The sequence below is a fragment of the Pinus tabuliformis genome, chromosome 7 (assembly GCF_031772625.1).
Source record: "Pinus tabuliformis cultivar Carrire ecotype Pingquan chromosome 7, CPIR1, whole genome shotgun sequence".
Classification (NCBI taxonomy): domain Eukaryota; kingdom Viridiplantae; phylum Streptophyta; class Pinopsida; order Pinales; family Pinaceae; genus Pinus; species Pinus tabuliformis.
This window is the reverse complement of record NC_142293.1, coordinates 1,445,657,760-1,445,671,286: the sequence shown is the minus strand read 5'-3', so window position 1 is coordinate 1,445,671,286 and position 13,527 is coordinate 1,445,657,760. Positions and strand designations below refer to the sequence as shown.

The 13,527-nt window shown below is 34.9% G+C and overlaps 1 pseudogene; it reads right to left on the bottom strand.

Moving 5' to 3' along the window:
• Positions 1-439: 439 nt before the first annotated feature.
• On the bottom strand, positions 440-10,466 carry LOC149253130 (delta-aminolevulinic acid dehydratase, chloroplastic-like; annotated as a pseudogene).
• Positions 10,467-13,527: the final 3,061 nt, after the last annotated feature.

The following is a 13,527-nucleotide window of genomic DNA, read 5'->3' as shown; positions in this document are numbered from 1 at the left end:
CAAACATTCATGAGAAAGTATTTTTGCTTGTTGGTTCATCTCTCTCTGATTTATTAAATAACCAAGCATGCAATGTAAATGTATCCAAGTGTTGTTGTATGTGCTATGACCCACTCTTTACCTTGATGAATGGTAGAGACAAGCAGGCTTGATTCCTCACATTGGGCTTGGTTCCTCATAGTGATTGAAGGCAGAGGATCATTCCCATAAGATTATGGTTAACAAAAATGAAAAAAGAATAACACCACAAGTCGTTAAGACCTTGTTATGTGTTCTCCCACAATGTTCAACCATTTTCAAACTATTGTCAATAATCTGAACTTGGAAATTAGCATAAATTCCTTGACAGGAAGTGTAAACTTTTCCTAATACAACTTGTTGTGAAGCACAAGAATTCTAGTCAAATTAATCAATAATTATATAGGTGCATCCATGTTACCTAGTATGCAGATATTGGTAATGATGAGTTGTCTCGGAGAAGCCTGATCACATCCAAATAGGGCATAGCTGGCCTAACCTATCCTTGAAAACATTAAATCCATTTGAATCTCACAATAGAGAGATGGAAAGTGAAAAAAAGTAACAAGATCATGTTTTTTAAGGAAAAACATACAATAGAAGCATGCATACTATTATAATATCAACTCCCTTGTCTTCATTAGTACCAGATTCAATAAGAGATTATTAGTGGTTTCTAGGACTCATCTGATAACTGCTAATTGAAGTTGAATTAGATGGAAGTATTCATCCAAAAGTAATCCTGAATTCTTACAGCATACCAAATAAAATTTAGAAAATGGTAAGACATCATATGTTTTCTTGTCTCCAAATCATGGATTAGAATGAAGAGCTTTTCTGAAAGGTCCATAATGCACTTGCATTATTGGAAATAATACTAAGAGGGGGGGTGAATTAGTATTTACAAATCAATAAATTTTTCATTTCCATAATCAGATTTATATACGCTACTTCAGTGAAGGGAACTCGGGTGTGCACGCAGTTGTTCTTAATGAAACCAACGTATATCCAGTGAACTTATGATTCAATTAATTGATCATATGTTGATGTTTAATCAGTGCATCAGTACTTTATTAAACATTAAACGGTAATCATGTGCAGTAATAACAGAATAAACCATCACACATAAGAAACACACATGAACACCAGGATTTAAGGTGGAAACCTAATGTGGGTGAAAACCACCTGCTGCTGTCATCTTTGTCTTCATTTAATAATAAGAAAATATGTTTACAATCTTTTACTAGTGCAAACTCATACCAATACGTAGGCACCCACTTGCAGAAGGCTACAACCTTCATTCATTCTCCAGCTACTACTGGAAGGGAGCTCCAACCCCCTGATCAAATCACCAGCCACTATTGGTAGGAAGCTTTGACTTCCTCACTGAAGGCTCCAACCCTCAGTATCCTCCAAGGACCACGTTTCATAAATTTTCACACTGGATACTCATGGTACACAATACTACAATATGAAGTCCACATTTGATCAAATTTTCTTATTAGACCCATTAGTAACCTTCAAGCTCAAAATCAATCACCAATGCAATACAACCATCAAATACATCTACATCAACCAATCACTAAAGCTCAATCCTTACTCTCTGAATCAACGAAAAATGAATCAATCAATCACTGACAGCCCATCATCACTGAAGCAAATCACAATCAATCAATCTGAACATTCAGAACACTGTCACTAGAATACAGTCACTAGAACACGAAGCATAACCCAGAACTCTGCATCAATAACCAGAACCACTATAACCTCAAAAGGAATGTATCAAAATGTATATGCTCCTTTAATGAAGCAAACCTTCATGTATACGCTACTTCCTTTAGCCCAACCTGCGTATATCTCTAAAGATACTGAATCATAAAATGTCTAAACCACAAACTGTACCAATTAGTGACATTCTGAAGATCTATTGTCATATTATAGAGTTCTAAACAGATAGCAACAAGGATCACCCTTCTTTATCAATCAATTAATCAATGAGACACAAACTATTTATGCATTCAGTTTTACTTTCAGATCTAAGAAGACTTCATTGACAGATAGCAGTAAAACAACAGCACTAATCTCATAGATTAGTCATCCTTGAACATCAAGATTTTCCTTTTCATATGCTACTTGGAAGAGCCGAACCAATGTGTATACACACCTTCACCAAAGCGATCTGCAAATACTTACTTCATAACTTCGTTGTACCTCCAGACTTCATACAAACCCAAATCATCACTTATAAAGGATAAAACGTGCATTAGCAATCAGATCTAGCATATCCATTATCAAATCTCATAATGATAAGTCATTATGATCCTGATCCATCATTAGATCTCATCCATCATCAAACACTCAGGTGCATACTTAGTTCAGATCAAGCAAAGCATCAGAAACCCATAACATGCATATTTGATTTTGATCTAACACTTCATTAAATATTCATTACTTGTACACCTTGGCCTAATGATTTTCTCCTCCTTATATAGTTTTATGCATTTCTCAATACCTTGGACCAAAACCACTTAGGACCAATACCTTGGACTAAATACCTAGGGTCAATACCTCGGACCAAATACCTTGGATCAATACCTTGGACCAAAATACCTTGGACTAAATACCTCAGACCAAAACCTTGTTTTTCCAACATGTACGCGCTTTTCCTCCTGTGAAAGTGCATGTATACATATACTCTCCTTTTGTTCTGTTAACCTGTGTGTATATGCTGCTTGGACAAGGTGAACTAGTATATACTTCTTAAACTACTCTTTTTCTTCAATCTATGAAGTTTGATTTGTAATCCTTTGTTGTTAATCTGCTGCACTATGAACTGTCATCTGAGTGAGTTTCCATCAAGGACAACACCTGTATCATAATTCCATTATACATTACTTCTAAACTGATTCCTTTGAACTACCCTGCATTTTTTCACATTTGTAAACACAACTGCCATGCATTCTATCACATCTGATATCTCTCTTATAGATTCATCTAGTTACCATATACAAGTGAGTTGTTTTGCTACAAGTGGGTTGCCATCAAGTACAACACATGCATCATAATGCCAACAATCTCCCCCTTTGGACTTGATGGAAACCATGTTGGTTTTGATTACTGCAAGCTGTAGTAATTGTTAGATATAACAAGAAACACCAAAATACTCCCCCCCTTTGACATCAAGGGCAAAGGGCAGACCAAGATATTCTCCCCCTTTGATATCAAGGGAAAAAGGGCCAACCAAAGTGAAGGCTTTCATATCTGAACAACTAAATATATACAGTGATCATGCTCCCCCTAGGCACATGCTGAATTCACTGATTAAACTCCCCCTTTGTACATGCTGTGATGCACTAAACCATCCATGCTCCCCCTGAGCACATGCAAAGTCTGTAAAAATATTTTCCAAAAGAATAACATGACTCTATAACTCACCTATGTGAGTTTGACCTTCCTATCACCAATGACTCATACATACATGAATCTCCCAACCAAGTGGGGATATACCAAATTTGACTCATCAACCCAACCAAGTGGGGATATACCAATTGTTTATACATGACTGAAATATAGGAATTATTACATCATCCTTCCCATGCATAGTGGGGGTAAAAATTACATCATATGACCAAAAAGGACTCATTAAAATATTATGACATACAGAGACATATTATGGGCCTTTATATGACCTTTTCATCAAATGATATACATGACATTTATAACAAAGACCAAAGATCTAAACAAGACCATGATAGTCATCAGCAACTATCATACACCATATATGATCTACTCCATAAGCATCTGTCATCAACATCCAGTCTAGCAACCTGCATATGTCCATCATCAGTTCCCAATATATGACAATGTAAATATAGTCAACCTGTGACAAATTATGCCGCATATAGATATCAACTCATCCTCTTGATCTCATCAAGATCAACTTTCTCTGTTTCCTTAGTATAAAGAGCCTTATCATAACCTTCCATGAATCAACTAAGCATATGTCATATCTTCAAGCAGTAACACAAAATCATATCATATGTATGTGAAAACACCATAGTCATCATCTATGATCATAACATTATCATCAAGAACTACATGATCTTTCCACAAGAACGTTCAATATATCAACCATGTATCATCACTAGGGAACATCCCACATCTGATAAGCATCAACCATGATAATCAACATATGTGATTATCAAACCTATCATCATAAAGTAAGAAGTCATCATCATTATGTGACTAAGTAAGCCATGTCTCTGAATATCCATGTCTTCAAATAGCTATGTCTTCATGAGACCTGTAATAACACCATTTTCTTGGCCAACCAACAATATTGATCAATATGCAACTTAAGTAATTATCCATGTATCCAACATAATGTGTATCCATCAAATAGATAGCAATATGTATCTAGCAAACCATGAGCTCATAGTCATTTGTCAAGCTTTCTTGATACCATCAACACTATAGCAATCCTTAACCATATGAGAGCCAAGAACTATAGGAATCCTGCATCATAACTGCACCATATGAACTTTGTGCATCTTTGAAGGCATGATGACATCAACATAAAAGAAATGAGTGACTCATCATCAAGTAATGAAGTTGTGTACTCAATCTTCATACTTCTCCTTGTCCTATAAGAAACATATCATATGTATTGTATGACTCATCAAAAAGGTTATCCACAATCATCCATAAATATGATCTGAATAACAACTAGGTGGCTCAAGTAATATAAGAATCATTTGAGATTTCATCATATGCAAACTCATGACTGCAGCATAGCATGATGCATCATTTAAACACTTCAGCAACATAAGTACCAAAGACTTCTAAACTAATGCCGACAATGCATTATTAGAACCATAGCATATTCTCCCCCTGAACCTGTGCCAACTGTTCACTGCCAACATATATCAGTAAGGATCATCAAGGCATCATCATCAACTAGTTATACATCAAGTCATCAACAACTTATGAGGGTCAAAATCACTTCTACATATCATCAAAACACTATAATCATCATCAATCAGAACAAAAAAGATAATTGATAATTGATTGAACCATATCAGATCCCTTTTCCTAAGTTTTTCCGATTGCTTCTTCATCAAACCAACATATACGCAACTGTGTAGCTTCTAGCTAGTGTATATACGCAACTTGTATTCGTTATAACTGCGTATGAGAATTAGAGCACTGAAATTTCATACTTTTCGTTCTTCCTGGGTCTATTCTATCTATATATTGAGCTATGCCACATATTTTTGACTGTACTTCCTTCTTCTTCCATACCTTAGAGTGCGATGAAGTTTTCTTCTTTTGGTATGTTGGCCAAACTTTTCTCCTGCATTCTTTTGCTATATGCCCAAACTTGTTACAATCATAACATCTTATATGTTTCATATTCCCTTTATGGTAGTCAATGGCTTTGTGACCAAACATATTGCAAGAAAAACAATATCCCTTGAGGTACCCGGAAGCTGATGATGCTTCTGTGTGACGGTTATTAGCTTGAACCATTCTACTTCTGCATCTTGCTGCAACATGTCCAAAATTATGACATATAAAACATTCAACATTATGCATCAGAGGAAAGAACCGATTATCACTTCCATAGTTAGGAGTAAATGATTTTCTTTGAAGACTTTATTTCCTTGGTTGTTGATGGGGTTGACCTCTTATCTCCTTGTTGAGCATTTCAGATTTTTCACTAGAGTTCTTTGCTTCAGTTTGTGAGCTAGATTCTGCTTTAATAGTTTCATGAAATCCAAGACCATATTTGATGGTAGGATACCTTTGACTACTAAGAATATCATCCAAAATCTTGGTACTATCTTGAAATCGTAAAATTTTATCCTTTTCTTCTAATTTACCTTTTAGGATATTTACCTCAACCTGATATTGCTCTTCCTTTTCAAGATACTTCTTCTTCATCATTTCTTCAGCTTTTCTTCCTTCTTCCACTTGTTGCCTTAATTCGAGAACTTCGTTTTCTTGTCCTTCAAATGCTTGGAGTAGTTCTTCATTCTGCTTATTTGAATTTTTGAGATCTTCTTTTAGAAAAATGACCATAGCTTCAAGACCTTCACAATAGCTGGTTCTTTCTATAAGTTCCCTGGTTGTTGTGCCCTTTTCATTCACTTGATTTCTCAATGATGTCACTTCATCCTGCAACCTTTGACTTTGATCTTCTTTTTCTTTGCACTGCTTCTTTATTTTTTTTCCTTCCTCCAACTGGGATTTTAACCTAGTAACTTCTTATTTGTAGGCACATTCCCTTTTATCAATTAGATCTTTTTGATCTCTAATTTTGTCTATGAGCTTTTAAAATTTTGCCCCTATTTGATATCTTTCTCTTTCACCCATAAGCGTAAATTCATTTGTTTCACTGTCACTTTCATTATCTTCAAATGAACAGGGAAATGTATCACCAGAGGACAACAAATTCATACCCGATAGTTATTTTTCTTGTTCATCTTCATTCTGAGGTGATTCTGAATCTTAAGAGTTGCTTCCACATAAAGGCCAATCGTCTCTCCCATTGTCACAGTTCCTTTGAGATGTCTCATTCTTTTGAGGTGCTTTCTTCTTTAGCTTCTTTCCCATTGTTACTACGGATCTCCTTCAAGTGATCAAGCTTTTGCCAAAGGACCTGCTCTCATACCAATTATTGGAAATAATACTGAGAGGGGGGGGTGAATCAATATTTACAAATCAATAACTTTTTCATTTCCATAATCACATTTGTATACGCTACTTCAGTGAAGGTAACTCGCATGTGCACACAACTGTTCGTAAGGAAACTAGTGTATATCCAATGAACTTATGATTCAGTTAATTCATCATATGTTGATCTTTAATTAGTGCTTCATTACTTTATTAAACATTAAATAGTAACCATGTGCAATAATAACAAAATAAACCATCACACATAAGAAACAAAAATGAACACCAAGATTTAAAGTGGAAACCCAATGTGGGTGAAAACCACCTGCTTCTGTCGTCTCTACCTTCTTTTAATAATAAGAAAATATGTTTACAATCTTGTACTCATGCAAATTCATACTAGTACGTAGGCACCCACCCGCAGAAGGCTACAACCTTCACTCGTTCTCCAGCTGCTACTAGAAGGGAGCTCCAAACCCCTGATCAAATCACCAGCCACTATTGGCAGGAAGCTTCGACTTCCTCACTGAAGGCTCCAACCCTTAGTATCCTCTAGGGACCACATTTCATAAATTTTCACACTGGATACTCTTGGTACACAATACTACAATATGAAGGCTACATTTCATAAAATTTTCATACTAGACCCATTAGTAACATTGAATCTCAAAATCAATCACCGCTGCAATACAACCATCAAATACATCTGCACCAACAAATCACTGAAACTCAATCATTACTCTCTAAATCAACAACAACTGAATCAATCAATCACTGACAGCCCATCATCACTGAAGAAAATCACAATCAATCAATCTAAATATTCAGAACACTATCACTGGAATACAGTCACCAGAACACAAAGCATAACCCAGAACTCTGCATCAACAACTAGAACCACTGTAACCTCAAAAGGCATGTGTCAGAATGTATATTCTCCTTTAATGAAGCAAACCTACGTGTATACGCTACTTCCTTTAGCCCAACCTACGTATACCTCTAAATATAATGAATCATAAAACCTCTGAACCTCAAATTGTACCAATCAGTGACATTATGAAGATCTACTGTCATATTATAGAGTTCTAAATAGATAGCAACAAGGATCACCCATCTTTCTCAATTAATTAATCAATGAGACACAAACTATTTATGCATTCAATTTTACTTTCAGATCTAAGAAGACTTCATTGATAGATAGCAGTAAAACAGCAGCATTGATTTGATAGATCATTCATCCTTGAACATCAATCTTTTCTTTTGCATATGCTACTTGGAAGAGTTGAACCAGCATGTATACGCATCTTCACCAAAGCGAACCAACATACAGATCTGCAAATACTTACTTCATAACTCATTGCACCTTCGGACTTCAGACAAAATCAGATCATCACTTATAAAGGATAAAATGTGCATTAGCAATCAGATCTAGCCTATCCATTATCAAATCTCATAATGATAAGTCATTATGATCCTGATCCATCATTAGATCTCATCCATCATCAAACACTCAGGTGCATACTTAGTTCAGATCAAGCAAAGCATAACAAACCCATAACATGGATATTTTCTTTTGATCTAACACTTCATAAGATATTCATTACTTGTACACCTTGGCCTAATGAACTTCTCCTCCTTATATAGTGTCAAGCCTTTCTTAATACCTTGGACCAAAACCACTTAGGACCAATACCTTGGACCAAATACCTAGGGTCAATACCTCGGACCAAATACCTTGTATCAATACCTTGGACCAAAATACCTTGGACTAAATACCTCGAACCAAAACCTTGGTTTTCCAACATGTACGCACTCTTCCTCCTGTGAAAGTGTGTGTATATGTATACACTCCTTTTGTTCTGTTAAACCGCCTGTGCTTGGACAAGGTGAACCAATGTATACTTCTTAAACTAATCTCGTTCTTCAATCTCTGGAGTCTGATCTGTAATCCTTTGTTGTTAACCTGCTACACTGTGAACTGTCATCTGAGTGATTTCCATCAAGGACAACACCTGTATCATTATGCCATTGTACATTACTTCTGAACTGATTCCTTTGAACTGCCTTGCACTTTTTAACATATTTAAACACAACTACCATGCATTCTGTCACATCTGATATCTCTTCTGTAGATTCATCTAGTTACCATATACAAGTGAGTTGTTCTTCTACAAGTGGGTTTCCATCAAGTACAACACATGCATCATAATTCCAACATGCATATCTATGTAAAGACACAATTTCATAACATTCATGGAACTGTGATCTCCATAAGTCTTTATTGAAACATCACATTTTACAATTAAGAGTAGGAAGTAAGTGTAAGAATAGTAATGAGATGGTTTAATGAAAGGTCAAGAAGGTACTTTGTTGTATATGACATAATATACACATCTTAAAAACCTTCTCTACCTAATGCAACTCAAATGGCTTCAACACGCACATCCATCATATCAATTGGACTTACAACATTAGCTCCTGCCTAAGCATGTCTCAACATACCATTTGCAAATCACTAGTGCTATGCAATCAAGGAATAAGAGTAAGTAAAATAAAATTCAACAAGAAGATTTGAACACAATGCACATTAAATGAAGTGAAAGAACATGAGGGAAGAAGATTTACCTGGGCAATGACCTGCTTACATAGATGATGGATTGTTTCATCATTCATAATCACCCCTAAACAAAACATGCAGATGTAGAAACACTGAAAGTTACATCCCAAGGGAAAAGTAATAAACATAGAAATGGAAAAAGAAGAAATTAAGTAATTATAAGGCTTACCATCTTCTCTAACAATTCCATCATGCCCATCAGACAAGTATGGATCCAAAGCAACATTAGTGTAAATCACCTAGAAATAAAGAAGCATAAATTCTTTGTGCCCTACATATTATACACCATGTCAAGTTTTGAAGAAGAATTAAAGTGTGATGGTAAAAACATTAAAATCCAAATCTTACTATATCTAGATACTTGTCCTTGAGAAGTATTATGGCTCTAGGTACAAGCCCATTTTCATTGTAGGCTTCATCCCAGGTGGGTGTTTGATTAAAATTGTGTTCTAGTTTAAACATTGCTAGCTAGAAAAAGAAAAGAAAAGACCATGCACAACAAAATACTGAACATTCAAACCTTCAGAGCATTAGAAATTTTAGGGAAAAGCACCACACTGTTAACACCAACATTGCGAGCCTTATATACCTACATAATACCAGCGAATTTGACCTTAGATTCAGTAGTGTCAAAAAGGTGAAATTGAATGGGAAAAAATGTTGTGAACAAAATAACTTGAATATTCTAACAAAGTGACCAGCTAATCATGCATAAATATGAAAGCATGACCATTTAATAGAAAATATCCATTAGAAATTAACATTCTTAGAATGTAGTCTTGTAGAATCTCTTCAATCAATCCATTCCGCCAACCGAGCCTGAAACAACTTGGCATTGCTCCTATTGGGCTATCCTCTTCCCCTGTTAATTGAAAAAGAACAACAAATCTAATTTAGAAAAAGGTTATTTTGTGTGCTTGTTAGAGAAATAAGAATCAAATTAAACAATCTACATGGGGATTACCTCAAATATTTATTATATCAAAGATACCATAGCAACAAATTGTTTTATATCAAAAATACAAAAGCAACAAATTGTTCACTAACCTTCATGAATGAAAAGGGGAAGGATAAAATTTGCAGGAGATATAGTTGTTTCCTGGAAGGCATCTCTCAGAGTAGCTGATTTGTGGTTGTGACAAGGATGTTTCAACATTGGCTACCAAGAAAATCAAAACATATATATGTTACTTTAACTTGACACTCCATTCTTGGTGTTTACTGGCACTTTAAAATATTACATTTCCATTATGATATACTGGGGATTTACATTTGCAATTCTGATCTTCTTATGCTTCTTTATGTATTGTCCATCCATGCAGTGGTTGTTTTGCTCCAACTGATAAATTTCTTCTTCCAATAGTTAAAAAAATAAAAATAGCACTGTAAACTTGCTAGTCAAGTATAATTGTTTATTACCTTGGAAACTATGTAGGTGATTGATAAGGATGGTGGATTTCTTTCAAAAAGTAACCTGGAAAGTGGTGCAACCTGGACAATGGAATTGGGTCTTCAAACTATGGGGTGCCCTATCATAGTGGAGAATATGAGTCAGCCCCGAGAATTGCTTAAAGAGGTTAGTTAATTTCTTACATTAAGAGGGTTTTTATATTACATTCAATAACTCATTTTTGTTATTTTCAGACATGGTTTAATGTTGCATGTTATATTTTGTTGGTTTTCACCAATATTGTAGATTCTTTTTTAGGAGTGTGGGTTCTTTATTGAAATAACTGACATCATTTGAGGCTTGAGGCTTATGATTTTAAAGGGAGTCATGGAAGCTCACAGTGACAAGATCTGGGCTCACTTTGTTGTTGACTAATGCCATGATTCCAAACAAGATAATTAACTCTCAGACATCTAATTCCATGTAAAGCTTCCTCTTTTATTTGTGTTTGGTTGCTTGAGAAGACCATAGACTTCAAGGATTGGCATTTGGATTTATAATGAGAACAGGGTATGCAATTTATTTTAATCCTGTGTGTGTTTCTAGAGTTGGAGAAAAGTACCAAACCAAATATATTTCTATGGTTGATGCTTAATAACTAACGCTTAGAGATTGTTCTTGGGAATTTTATTGTGTAGGGTTGTAGACCATAATATACTCTAGCTATCAACCTCTATATTTCACCTTATTTTCTCTATGTTCTGGCATATAAAATTCTGAAGGCACCCTAGCCTGATTTGTCATGTTGTGGAATTTGGCAGTTTCACAATACTTTTGCACAGTAGTGGCTTCTTGGATTGGAAGTGAAACTCTAACGAAGTAAAAAGACTAATAATGACCTAAGAACTGCACATAAATTTGAAAATCACAATTTTGATTTTTAGTGAGCCCTAGACATGCATGTTACTAAAGACTACTTGCACTTAGCAAGAGACGAGGTAAATCAGTGAATTTTTTTTGGTAGACTTAGTACTCTCACTTGATGGTGTACATTAGAATTATGGAAGTGTAGGAAGATGCACAAGGAGAAATAATGTAACACTATATTTTATGACTTCTCCATAGGTACATCTGCAGGAGGTTGTGTGCAATCAGGTATGGCTATAATGCAGACTTTAACCTGAGAAATGAAATTTTTCCACTTGGAATGAAATTTTAACACCTTGGGGTGCAGTCTAAGTATGTAATATGATGTTTCATGGCATATAGGATATCCCTTTTTCCTTATCATTCATCAGGTTTGAAATCTATGTACATGGCATGCAATTTTTATGCAAATGGACATTTTAGTACTATGAAAATAATAGGTAGAAAGCAAAGTTGGTCTTACAAAAAACATATTTTGGACCATGGGAGTATAAATCAAGGTAGGATATGGTGTTGGTGAAAAATATTATTAGGTGCCCCCTCAGACATGGCATGGAAAAGAATCATCATATAGGATAACTTGGAAAATTTCCCATTCCAAGGACCTCCAAGCATGGGATTGGTGATCAACTTTGACTTTGCCAAACTCAAAGATGACATATTGCATGGTAGGATACTTAACAGATTGGGAACTTGTCTTTTAGCAATTAAGGCCTACGAGGAGGATTGTCATCTTTGACATTGTAAAAAAGATTAATGTTGAGGGTGGCAAATTACTTCCTTAATTACCAATGGATGGGAGGAATGATGATCATCTTTGATTTGATCAAAGTGGTAATGTATATTTATTGGAAAATAAACTTTGAATTTGCCAAATGGTAAAGGTTAGAAATTAGATAATCATTTAATACTTTTTCAAAACAATCTACATTGAGGATATTGTAAAATTTATAAATAGGGGGAGGAAATGATTATGTGAGACAAATCTTAACGTGCAAGAATGATCACATCTTGATGACACTTACATTGTTGATAAAATTGCATATGAATGTATGATATAACATTTATGAATGCATCTATGAGCGTTGTTGTGTTGATGTGTATGTTGGTGACAATATATCTATGAGTTTTGATTTGCTCTGTCTTTCTTATAGGGATTCCTTGAAAGATAAACAAATTGGTGAACGTAAGTAAATAATCTGAAATGTAACGAAAAAGTCTAATACGAATTTGCTATTAATTGGGGTTCTAATACCAATGATTTGATCCAACCCAGAATTCTGCTATTATAATTGAAATTTGAAATCCAAAAATTCCATAACTAAATATGAAATCTAAAAAATAAAGTAGACGAAAAATCAGAAATTAAGAAGACCCTAACTGTAGCAAAAAATTGAATAATTAAAAAATAATAGCAAAGATACAAAGACAAGTAACAACAAAAAATACTAGTGATTTCAACCAGAACTAGATACTGACTTTGAAGAACAAATGTAAATGCGAGCAGGAAATAGTTTGTAGCTGAGTAACCCAAAAAATAAATATGATACAAAGGAATTCTTTAGCGAAGGTATGGATGCCAACTTATGTCAAAACAACATTAGTATGGATACTACCTACCCCAAATAGTCTCTTCCAAAATCCATGCAATAACACACTTCACAAACAGCTTCGTCAAGCTATGGATGCCCACTGAGGACCATGGCAATATGGATACTTCCCTTGCCCCAAATGGTCTCTTTCAGACCGCCTTCATAAAAATCCTCTACTCCAATGTCTAATCGTAATTTTATAGTTAGTTTTCCCACTTTTGTAGAAAAGAGGAGCTGCAAAATTTGATTAGTGACTCTTATGAGTGAAAGTTGTAACCTAATATGCATGGAGTTATAAAGGATTTTAT